We start from the raw sequence: 11898 nt of genomic DNA on the forward strand, positions 1-11898 counted from the left end.
GTCAAACAACAGATCAAGTACTGGGATATATTCTTCTCCTTTCATAAGATATGCTTGACGCAGAAAAACAAAGAGACGTCTTCAAAAATCCATTTGTGGCTACCTGCTTCCATCTAGTTCGTGTCACAGCCCTGCAGCAATCGAAATGAATCATGAGAGAAATTTTTGGGGAAGCAGACTCACCTTGTACAGTTTAGATGATACAAAGGGAGGCCAAATGATGCCGAGAAATTACCCTGTGGGAGCTAACTGAGCTCAGCACTAGAATGTCATCAGCATTTTAAGGCACAAGACTCTGATAGTGATTATTATTAATGATGCGGAAGACTGTCTAAATAAAACTTAATGATATTTAAAAAGATTTCTGAAGGATCTTTGGTATGATTTATTATATTTTATGTTCATAGTGAAGAAAATTTATTTTCCATGTATAAGTTGTAGCCAGAAGAAAGTGATTCATCATTTAAACAACCACAGCCAAATCACAACTGATAATTTATTAGATGGGAGTATCTAATCTCCCTGAAATGTAAGTATCTTGAGAGGCTTTTGTTCATTTTTCTTGCCAAAAATCAAAGAAAGAAACAATTAGAATCAAGTCACTTGGCAAGCTTTGACTTTTTACTAAACCATTTCTTACTCTGATAAGAAAGGAACAATACAATTTCCAAATTAATTCTGATTACTCAGACAAGAATGTGGCATATCAAATTAACCAAGAATGGACAAAATAAGATTAAATTTCAATGAAATCCCCCTAATATCATGCCATTGTTGTCTGTCACTCATATTTTTCCTACAGTTAACAAGATTACATATCGATGCCTGGATTTATTCACTGAATTTACTGCCCTTTAATTTACCCTATCCAGTAAAGACTGAACATTATACTTTCATGCAGAAATTACTGAATAGCTTGTGTCTGTGACTAGACATGTTTGTCCCAGCCATGACACCCCCTTCCATCACTGACATAACCAAGCCAGTGAGATTTATTCCCATCTTCCTTATTGGTTAACACAGATCCCTCTCACTGTGAAAGTCAGGGCTGCACAATAAAAATGAGAAAAGGGACTAACAGTACTGTTACGTGAATCAAAAATTCTGGCAAAAGATAGGTTTACAATATCCATGCCATGATACTGTACATCTTTACACTGCAGCTTTCTCTTTCCCCAAGTTGTTTTGTAGATAGCTGTTCAGCATCCTCCCAAGTCTTTATATCAATAACTCCAGAGGATTTGGAGCAAGACAAGAGAAGGGCTGTGAAGTTGATGACTAAAGCAACTCTCCCACAAAGGCAGGCTGAGAAAGCTGGGGCTGTTCATCCTGGAAAAGAGAAAGTTGTGTGGAGACCTCATGGCAACTTTCCAGTATCTGAAGGTGACCTCCAAGGAAACCAGAGAGGGACTTTTTGTCAGTGATAGGAAAAGGAGTAATGGGTACAAATTGAAAGAACGGAAATTTCGGTTACATATACAGAAAAAATTCTTTATTGTGAGAGTAGTGGTACGTTGGCAAAGGCTGCCCAGAGAAGCTGTGGATGCCCCATCCCTGGCAGTGTTCAAGGGCCAGATTGGATAGGGCAGTGAGGTTGGAAATAGGTGGTCTTTAAGGTCACTTCCAACTCAGAATCATAGAAACGTAGAATGGTTTAAGGTCCAAAAATCAAAGTTGTGATGCACAATAATGTGAGGACAGCAGGAGAACCCCAAGTTGCCCTGTCTCCAGGAAGGTGATATGACATTGAACGTAAGAGTAGCAACTCAAACAGACCTAAGGGCTCCTCCAGGTTTTGCAGTCTTGCATTGCCCATTAAGGACTGCTCTAGCAGACCTGCAGCAAAAAGCTACACACCAGTCATTTGCCCTTTCCCTCTAGCTTTTTGCATTCAAATGGTTAACGATCATTTACTCTGTTCCCACACATGCCAACAAACTGTCACTTCATGTCTTCACATCGTGTCTGCTATCAATCAAATTCATTACACTCTTTGAAGTATACCAATTACCTACTGGATTTCTCTTCTCTTGAGTGGCAAACTGGGGAAAAAATGAACGTCTCTAAAAATAACAGAAAAGAAAATGAAATTCAAAGCCATTTTCTATTCCAGCATTGCTTCAGACTAATAAATATTACTAATAAACTTAAGATGCTGTTTGCTTTTGAAACTTGATTAAAAAAGGGAGAAACAATCTCTTTCCACAAGATCAGTAGGTTGCTCTGACCAGCTCACAAGCACTACAAGTACTAAGAAGCTCTTCTTTTACTGTATCCTAAGCTGGTTTTACCAAAAATCTATTGTTCCTTCAAGTCAAGCCATTTATCAATCAAGTACTTATTTGCTAAGTAGGCTTGAACTTTTGCTTGTGGGTTTCTTTTTTGCAAACTTCATAACTGTTAAAATTGAATTAAAACATAGTTATTTGATGAATAATTTTAGTGTTCACTATCCTTCATATCTTTAGGAATTTTTTGAGAGCTTAAGCCAATGTCAATTTTATAGTCCTCTGGTAGGAAACTCAAATTGTTAGATGTATTAAATAAATATGCCTTTTACAAATACAAATACATATTTATTTAATACATCTAGCATATTATGAGGGGGTTTGTTTTCTGTCAAATATCAAATAAAGATGACAGACAAAACTCCATCTCAATGAACTGCATGTATCAGCTGTAAAATTGCATAGCTTGCAGTTGTTCTGATTCTTCTCCTTCCTTATACTATCTTTTATTATTTTTATATTATTTTTAAATCTCAGTTTTGATTAGTGGATATGGAAAAGAAAAGTATTTTCATCTCCTTTGGGGGTTTTTTTTGTGGGTTTGGTTTGGTTTTTCTTTTTTCTTTTTTAGCACTGAAAGACGGGTTCTCCCTGCTCTACGGACCTAAAAGGTGACCCAGTTTCTATTGCTGAGCAGCAAAGAAAGCAGGCTTCCTTTATAAAACAATTTTGCAGCCATGAGAAGTAATGCTTGCTTCAAAATTAAGTCTGAAAATTGATGCAGCCTCCCAAATATTTATCATGTACATCTGCTTGCCTCATTTTCTCATCAAGGGCCGGATTCACCTCTATGAATGTTTGCTATCCAAAAGGAAAGCATTTGGATAACTTACTGCTCTGGATTCCTTCTATAATCATCACAAAGGGATACATACATCACAATACAGTTGATCTCCTTTGAAAATACAAGTCTAAAACAAAATTAATTGGTTTCTGGAGAGAAATCACAGTTGATTGACCATGGAATCATCACAGACACCTACATTTGAGACCACTAAAAGCACCAAAATCCAACACAGACATTTTGCCTTCCCAATAAGGAATTTCTTTTCCCTTTGAATTAAATTTTTTTTAATTTCTCAACTCAGATGTAAAATTCAGGCACCCTTTTTCCTTCTCACTAACACAGAATATAGTATCCCCATTCAAGGAGAAAAGGAGAATGACCAGCATGTCCAGAGCATTTCCAGCCTCTGTGCAAAGGCTAAGGCTAAGGCGAAGGTATCTCTCCTTTCCCACACTTCCCAATTATCTGCCTGGACTCAGATGGAAAAGGAGATCATAAGCTCTTGAAAATTTTCCCTTCTGCTACCTTCCTGTTTACACACCTGGCACCTCTGTACTGCTCTTCATCCATCCAGTCTGTCTGATTCCTTGAAGCTTCTCCATGCCTCCTGAGGCTTGCAAGCAACCCAGAAGACTAAAGTGTCATCCTTCCAAAACCAGTTTGAACAGAAATGTGAAGTATGTGTATGTGTAAAATTGTTCATCTGGCACACACACATATGGCCATGTAGGCTGAGAGGCACAATACCTGTACCTAGTGAGACATGGTCCCAGTAAGCCTTATTTAGGTATCCAGCATAGTCTATTACACATCTGACACAGATAGTTGCAGTAAAGTTTCTTAAAATCATATACTACATTTAGGACCCTTCTACTTCACATGTGTGAAGGTCAAATGCACTTTGCCTATTTAAAAGCAATTTCTGTAGCTCTGTACAAGGTTCTGGAAAAGACCTTTTTTACTGATTGCTTCATACCACTATACCAGAAGGGTTTTGAATACTTGAAAATTATATCTTACCCTGTATTTAGCACTTTTAACCAGCAGAACTGTAAGTACTTTAACAATCACCAGTTCAGACAAAGAGAGAAACTTCAGTTCTGAGGTGGGCAGTGACATTTCCTATCATGACCTTGTCAGGCTCACTTGTTTCCCTCCTCTTTTGTGCTGTGTAAGCAAATGGAAAGAATAGAAATCCAGCAAGTGGAAATGTATTGACTGAGTTTTAGTAATTTCCTTTCAAATGTTATGGAATGTCTAATGAACTCTCTGAAGCTAAGTTCATTGTCTTTTAGCTGCTTGACTTATTTCTCAGCTAATTTAACATTTATAAACACACACACACAAAATTAAATTTTAATGTCATATTTGCACGAGAAATTCTGGCTGGACCGTAAGCTTGGTTTGTTTAAGAAAACCAAATTCTCATTAGTGGAGAATAAAAGTATGAGCAAAATGGTTTCTTGTATATCAAATTTGAAAATGAAAAAAATACATGAACTCCCTCCCCTCCCCCCCCCACATGCAGACAAATAAACAATGGTGCTGAACTTTTTGATGGGGAAAATGTATAACATTTTTGTGAAGTTCCAACATCACTTATGTAAAAAAAATTTCTTTTTTTTCAAATTGGTCAAACATTGTTTAGCTATTTTAAGCGCTTCTTATGTTACATCTCTAATTACCAGAAAGATGGGAAAGTAAAATCATAAAAGAAATGTCTTCTTTGTGCAGATAAAAAGGGAGCAAACACACATTAATTGCTAGTAGAAAATACAAGGTTATTTATTATTTGTGTGGGAAGGGAGGAGATGTTAACTCATAAATAAGCAAGTTTTTTTTTGTTGTTGCAAGTCCTGTTGTAGTTCTGGATTTTAAAGTTAAGTATATTTCCAGAGAAACAGCATTTAAAATAATCTCAACATGAATAGAAATGTAAGAGGTTCTAGTTTTTTACTGGCTGACATGGTTCACAATGGTAGAAGGAGTATCATATAAATGGAGAAAACTTGCCCTAGATAAGGCACACACCGTTCATAGACTCTCTGGTCAGCTAGACCATCACAATTAGATTTCACATCTCAAGATTTCAGTGCTTCTTAAGACAGGTTAAAGTTGGCATATTTGAGTTCCTAAATTGATATGTCTTACAAAAGTAGTGAGAAAAAGAATTCAGAAATGAGAAGAAATGTAAATATTTATGCCTATTTAGAAAGTGCTAACCCACAGGCTTTTTTTTTCACCCACAGGTAATTTTATAGCAAGGCCTAGACAATAAAAAGTGAACAATTATAATAAATATTGATGATCAGACATATCGTAAGTCTTCATAAGTATCTCTAGAAAGAGAAGATTTACAGTGCGATTTGTTTATTCTACCACACAAGGTAGGGATGGGGTACAAAATCAGTAACAGTAAAAATTGCATATAAACAAGGAAAAAGAAGGTACCTGCCCCATTCCCCCTGGGAAGCAACATGCAGAACAGTATCTTGTTTTTCTGGGTGCAGCTGATGCCCTTTTACATGATTTTAAGAAAATGCACCTTAAGAATAAATCTCTGAGGTTTCCTTTTGGGAACCTTTATGTCTCTTTGAGTAACTTTTGAGTGAAGATCTCTGAAACATGAAGTTATATGCAGTATATTTTGTTTCTGTAATGCAGCCTGTATAGATCAATTTTTTTTCTTTTTCTCCTCCACACAGTATGATACCTGTGAGATACTGAACTTTCTATAGTTGTAACAAGACAAAGTGACAGTCCTATTAAAAAAGCATGATAAGCATGCCACACAACTAAGCTTGTGAATGAGGCAGCACCAACACAAAATAAATTCCGATTCATCCACCAAAGGGAATCACCCTAATCTTACCAAATAAGGATGCTTACAAAACTACCTGAACTAAAGTAGAAAGACAACTAAACAAAACCCAGCTGACTTCCTGACTTCTGCCGCTGGGCATGAGTCACCCATCAACATCTGTGCAAGAGCAGATGGGCTCAGCCTCAGCCAGAGGGTGATCAGGCTGACCTGCCAGATCCCCAAAGTACCCTAATCCTTTAGACCTCCTGGGAGAATGCATCATTCACCCAAACAGCCCTGAATCACACATAAAGTGCTATTCTTCCAGCCAAGCAGCTGCTGAGAGCTCACGTATGGACCTTGCAGTTTTCTCTCCAGGAGATATCTTATGTGAAATGCTTCAGCTGAATTGGGAACTCCTCCATCTTCCTGAGAGCCCTCATGTTTCATCTGCAAACTCAGGACTTTTCCGTTCACTCCAGGAGGTGGGATATGAATGTTTCAGCCTGAAGAGGTCAGGGGACCCAAATTCTTCTCTTTTCAGGCTGACTGCCTGACTATGGGTGGTGCTATTTCCTTCATGTAACAGGAGAGCCTGCTCAGTAAGGCATTTACCCTCAAATGAGAGACTGCGGCATCTGGTTTCCCAGTGTACAGAAATGTCTAATGAGCTGCTGACCTCAAACACCTACACCCTGCGAGGTGTGATGTTTCAGCCGTTTCTGATGGCCAGCCCCAGATGCATTCTGGCATGAACAGCCCTCTGTGGGTAACCCTCTGAGGCACCAGGCTCCTCCTCCCACTAAAGTCAGAAACCAGGAAGTACCTCTTTACTGTCTTAACATTTCACAAACAGGCAAAACATGAAATAGCTTAGTTTCCAGAAGTCAAGCAGATGTCTGCAATCTTAAGACCTCACCAGGACACTAAAGTTAACTTATAGGTATTTCTCACTGATACTCATGTTCTTCACCCACAAGTAATTTAAATAGCAACAAGAGAGTATCAAAGAGTCATTATAACTCAAGGGTTCGTCAAATGTTTTTCTGCAGTTTACAGACTGCAAACACTGAAATAAATTTCAGAGACAGAAAAGTGACAAGGTAGTAGCTTAGTTCTTAGGAAGAAACTTGATAAAAAGAGGGATTGTGACAGTCCAGGGTGCAAGGATTTGTGCAGTCTTCTAGGACATCAGAAGGACATTGATGCTGTCGTTCCTTGAGCATGTACTGGTGCTACCACTTGTGTACTCAGTCCTCCTGACAAAATAAGCAGGTTCAACATGAGATGTGGTCAGAAACAGGTTTGGTTTATTGTCCTGCTCAAAGATGTGGTGAGCAAGAGGTAGCCCCAGGCAGCCCCAATTACCCCACTTACATACCTTTGCATATCTTTTCCTGTGTCGTGACCTCTCTGCTCTTGCCCTCCTTTTGTCATCTCTGACCGTTCACAACTAAATAACCACAATTATTTCTTCTGCCTTAGTCCCAGTTTTGCTGCATCTGTACCCAAATTCGCTGGCTTTGATACCACCATCTAGATGTTCCTGGTTTTCTATGATGTTTCTGATATGGTTACCCAGACAGTGCTAGCTTTGCACAAATTGTGCCCGAAAGGTTACGCGTTTCCCTCCAGTTATGCAGATATTTCTTAAGCAAGTCTCCCTTAAACATCTGTGAAATCCAACCTGCCTTCACAGTGCTATCTCTAGCCTTTCTCAGATCCATGCATTCTTACCAGTCACATCCAGAAACTCCAGCTATGTCTGGTCCAATAGATTCTCACATCCCTTGCAGTTATCTCAACCTGGGGTCAGGACTCCATCACCCATCTGCATCCCTGACATAACTAAGATGTCCCCTGGCCTGCACGCAGGTGCCAGGTGAATGTTGAATTTATTTAGCCAAACAAGAAAGAAGATGAGCTAGTTCTACATGTGGGAAGAATAGAGAGGTTCAGATGTGGAGCATCTACATAGTGTTTTGCCATGTGCAAATCCACAGCCTAAAGGAGGAAGACCCAGACTTTTATGACAGATTTTAGGAACAGTATTCATCTCATATAATATGAGCTGTCTAAAATTTATCTAACAAAGCATCTGCATTTTGTTCTGAACTCAAAAAAAGCAACAAACAAGCAAAGGAATTTAGAAGAAGATTTTCTCTTGACTGATCAAAAATATTTTTTTTTCTCTGCAAGTTGCAGGAGTTCTCTGTAAAGCAATGCTGCCCATTGTACCAATTCCATCAGCTGGTTCTCACTCTCTTCCTTTTTTTTCTCTTCCTACCACCATGTGAAAATGTTAAGTGAGTTTAAAAAAAGACACAATTAAAACCAAAATCTGGGGCATTAATCTGCATTCCTTGTTTCCAGCACTGAAGACAAACAGAAGTGCAAAGGAAGTGAAGGTTGTTTACTAGCTTTGACTGACAGAGCAGTTTTGTGGGTGAGGTCATCATGCTGAGTGTAATTTTTGGGACAGATGGTGGAATTGGGACAGACAACAAAGGACAGATGGCCAGTGAGAAGTACCAGAATAAAAACATGTGGTTTGGAGCTAGACAGCTTACTCCTTTCATATTAAACAGTTCAAGTGTTAATCTATTTAATTCAAAATTTAGATTTTCTATGAATGTCTTATAAAAGCTGAAGTTAATACCATTCAGACTTCTGAGCTCAGCATTTTGTCTTCAGAGGTAAGTATTCTAACTTACTAGGGGAAAATTAAAATGATTTTGACTTTTTCTTTTTTTTTTTTTTTTTTTGCATTAAAATACTAGTTGAAAGTGGTGAAAAACAAGGTTGAAGGATAGGTATTGTTTTTTTCAGGGACATAAAGAAAATTCTAAAATAATTTTAAAATACTCTTCACTGGTTTCCACTCTTCCCACTTGTTCTGCTAGGGAAGTCATCTTCATTTGCTTCTGAGACTGAGACAATCAGCATTAAGGGACATATCTCAAATCCAGCCTTATCCATTTCAGATCAGCTAGAGCACCATATAAAGAATACAATCAGAGTACAATAGAGTGGAATCACTGTGTCATTCAGGTACAAATTTGGAAGGTACTTTGTGCATCTCAATGAGCTTGGTATTAAAGCAGTATGGGATGGGATAAGATGTGCATGGGCCAGAATAAAAGCTCTTTTTCAAAGAGGATGTTAAACAATCCTTTTACTCTTGCAAATACAAATTCAGTGAAATCACACTGATTTTCATGAGTTGAATTTATACAGGCCTTTATACATCAGTGATTCCTCAGTAGTTCTGGTCACAGAAATTTTAGGGAAGTAACCATTGATTTTTTTATTTTTATTTTTACTTTTTACCTGAGAGATCTTTGAGGATCTCTAGTGGAGTATGCTGCAAAGAGCAATATGTCTTTAAAAGGTCTAGTCTTCTGTATTCTTATAAAACAAACTTCATAAAATGCAGCTTTGACTTTATTTGCACTGCTACTAGCATACTTTATCTGTTCCAGTTGGCTTATTGGTTCCTAATGTAAATTACATGATCAGAGTCAGCAATGGTATGTTTAAATGGCACAACCAACTTCTGATTACTCATTTTAATGAAATAAGCAGGGGTTTCATTCAAAACAGAATGAGTTGAAGAGAACTGGACAGAAAAATTACCAAAAACTAGCATAGCTAAATTTAATGACTCTCAGGCCAAAGTGAAGAAACCTAATTAACACTACCAAAGTTATTATTTCAACCAGCAGCTGCTTCCTTACAAACTTCCCCTGAGCTTAACTGAGTTGGTTAGAGCATGGTTTTAACAAAACCAAGGTCATGGGTTCAATCTCTGTATGGGCCATTCATATAAGAGCTGGGCTTGATGATCCTTGTGGGTCTCTTCCAACAGAGAGTATTCTGTGAAAGCTGTGTTCTACACACAGAGGAAAAAAATTACAGTTGTGCTGCTGGAACCAGTTTGTGCTCTGGGTGTTAGGATACTGGCAGATTTTTTGTTTTGGTTTCAATTCAGTTTCCATAAATACTGATCCACTTCTGCAAACGGCCTTAAATCCTTTTTTCCATACATGGTCCGTTTTATAAAAGACTGATACACTGCCTCTCTCGTTCAATAACGGTATGTCTTGTGTAATATGATGTCTACTTGGTTTATAAGGACACCAGTGAAATGTGAAAAGGTTTGGAGATCAAAACTTCCATGTTATATAAGCCCAAAATTATGTAAGAAATTCAGCCTTTGGAAACTGAGAATCCCTGTTCAAGACCTAGAACCAGCACAGCAGATTCTCTCCTCCAGTGTTACAGCAAGCAGTCAAGTTCAAGACAGACTAAAGTTTCTGATGCATAAATATATTCCCTTTGGCTGAGAATTGATAAAGATGTGGCCTCTACCTAAGTCCTCCCTTTTTCCTCATCTTCCTCCAGCTGGCATCATTCTGAGGAGTGCTCAGACAGCGGCTGCTGCCAGATTGCAATCTCTGTGCCCCCTAAACTTTCCTAAAGTCTCCAGAGATGTCATGGACACATTTTCTACATAGGAATTATAAATTTTACTGAAGATTCTCCCAATATTGCATTGAACTCCAAGTGTCTGAAATCTGCTTGATGTGCACCCAGCATAACTAAAACAGGTACATCTGAACCGTGGCAGGAGGCAAACTGGGTACCACAGAGGTGGTTTCTGTAAATCCACTGTCCTACACGATTCCATGGTAGGCAGGTAACACGAGGCAGTTAATATTGTTTATACAACTTGCCTAGAAGCACCCGTCTGTTTTGCAATTTGTTACTGAAACTGTTATCAACAGTCATACAAATTTCTCATCAATAAACATAGGCATGAGTGGTCCATTTATTCTAACTGCAGGAAAACTGTGATTATGCCAGCTAACCTGTGCACAGGGTATGTTTGACTGAGGAGCCTGAATAGATGCCTATTACTCCCAAATTTAATTATGAGGTAGAGAAATATTATAATTATTTTGCATAATGCAGAACTGAGAAAATAAATTGCATCTTCAAGGCTACTCACAATGGAAATAGACTAGAGCAGCATTACTTAAAATTTCTGTGGACTTAGCTGTTATACCATGATGTCTAGATTGAGTTTGTTATTATTTCTCTTAGAAAGGTCTCCTGTAAATCAACAAGTTTTAAACATAAGAAGAAATCTTTGCTGTCTTCAGACAATTAAGTTGATTCAGCTGTTGAAAATTTAGCTAAATAAGTAACTTGGTACTTGTCCTGCCCTTAGAGGGCATACATGATGGTTTATTTTCTTTGCTAAACCACCTTTTTGAACTTGTTAACCCTGCCAACACTTCTGTCTTTTCTGCTACATCAACGCGTCAGTCTGAATCTAAAGCTTTCTCATGAGTTAGCCACTCACACAGTATTTGTTAAATTGATTTTATCTGCATTCAACATCCATGTTAAACACATTCCACAGCTGAGGGCATCTCAATTACAGCACAGCAACAATCTCTTAATATTATCTAAGTAACTCTTTACCTTCAGGATGTATTGATTCATATCTGATTTTTATATTCAGATGCGAAGACAGGAATCATCTCTTTCAGATCATCCCCAGATCCTCACTCAGATTTGTTACAGATCACAGGAATCACCAATGCAAAGTGAAACCAAAGGAGCTGTTGGCCTTTGGCAACTGTTCTACAGTGTCTCACGTGAGGCTCTGGCATGACCCACTTTATGTGAACTGCTGAGGCTGGTTGGCAGATTATTCTTTCCTGTCAGGAGGAGCAACCAACTATTTCCAATTCCCTCAGCTCCTCTCTGAAATGCATTGGCCTTTAGACTTCCAACCTTTCAAGAATGCAACACTGAAGCATCTGTCGTAAGATATGAGCGTCCATGTAGCGAGGATTTTTGGCAGTATGGGCTAACAGCTGGGAAAGATATCTGCCTGCCTCCATACTGACACTGTAGCTTCTGTCTCTGCCATCTACTACTATTTTTCTTCCTTATTTCTAGAGGACTAAATGTGATAAAACTCATTTGTTTCCAGGGGCTTTTCCCTG

The 11898-nt window shown here is 38.3% G+C and overlaps 1 long non-coding RNA gene across 1 annotated transcript in view; it reads right to left on the bottom strand.

Moving 5' to 3' along the window:
* The window catches only part of LOC125323687, a 52705-nt gene extending 41231 nt beyond the window's left edge, over positions 1–11474 (bottom strand). Inside the window, exon 1 of the long non-coding RNA XR_007202610.1 lies at positions 11369–11474. This is a non-coding gene — a long non-coding RNA (uncharacterized LOC125323687). The remainder of the gene's footprint in view (positions 1–11368) is intronic.
* Positions 11475–11898: the final 424 nt, after the last annotated feature.

Source organism: Corvus hawaiiensis, chromosome 3 (assembly GCF_020740725.1).
Source record: "Corvus hawaiiensis isolate bCorHaw1 chromosome 3, bCorHaw1.pri.cur, whole genome shotgun sequence".
In the NCBI taxonomy this organism is placed as follows: Eukaryota; Metazoa; Chordata; class Aves; order Passeriformes; family Corvidae; genus Corvus; species Corvus hawaiiensis.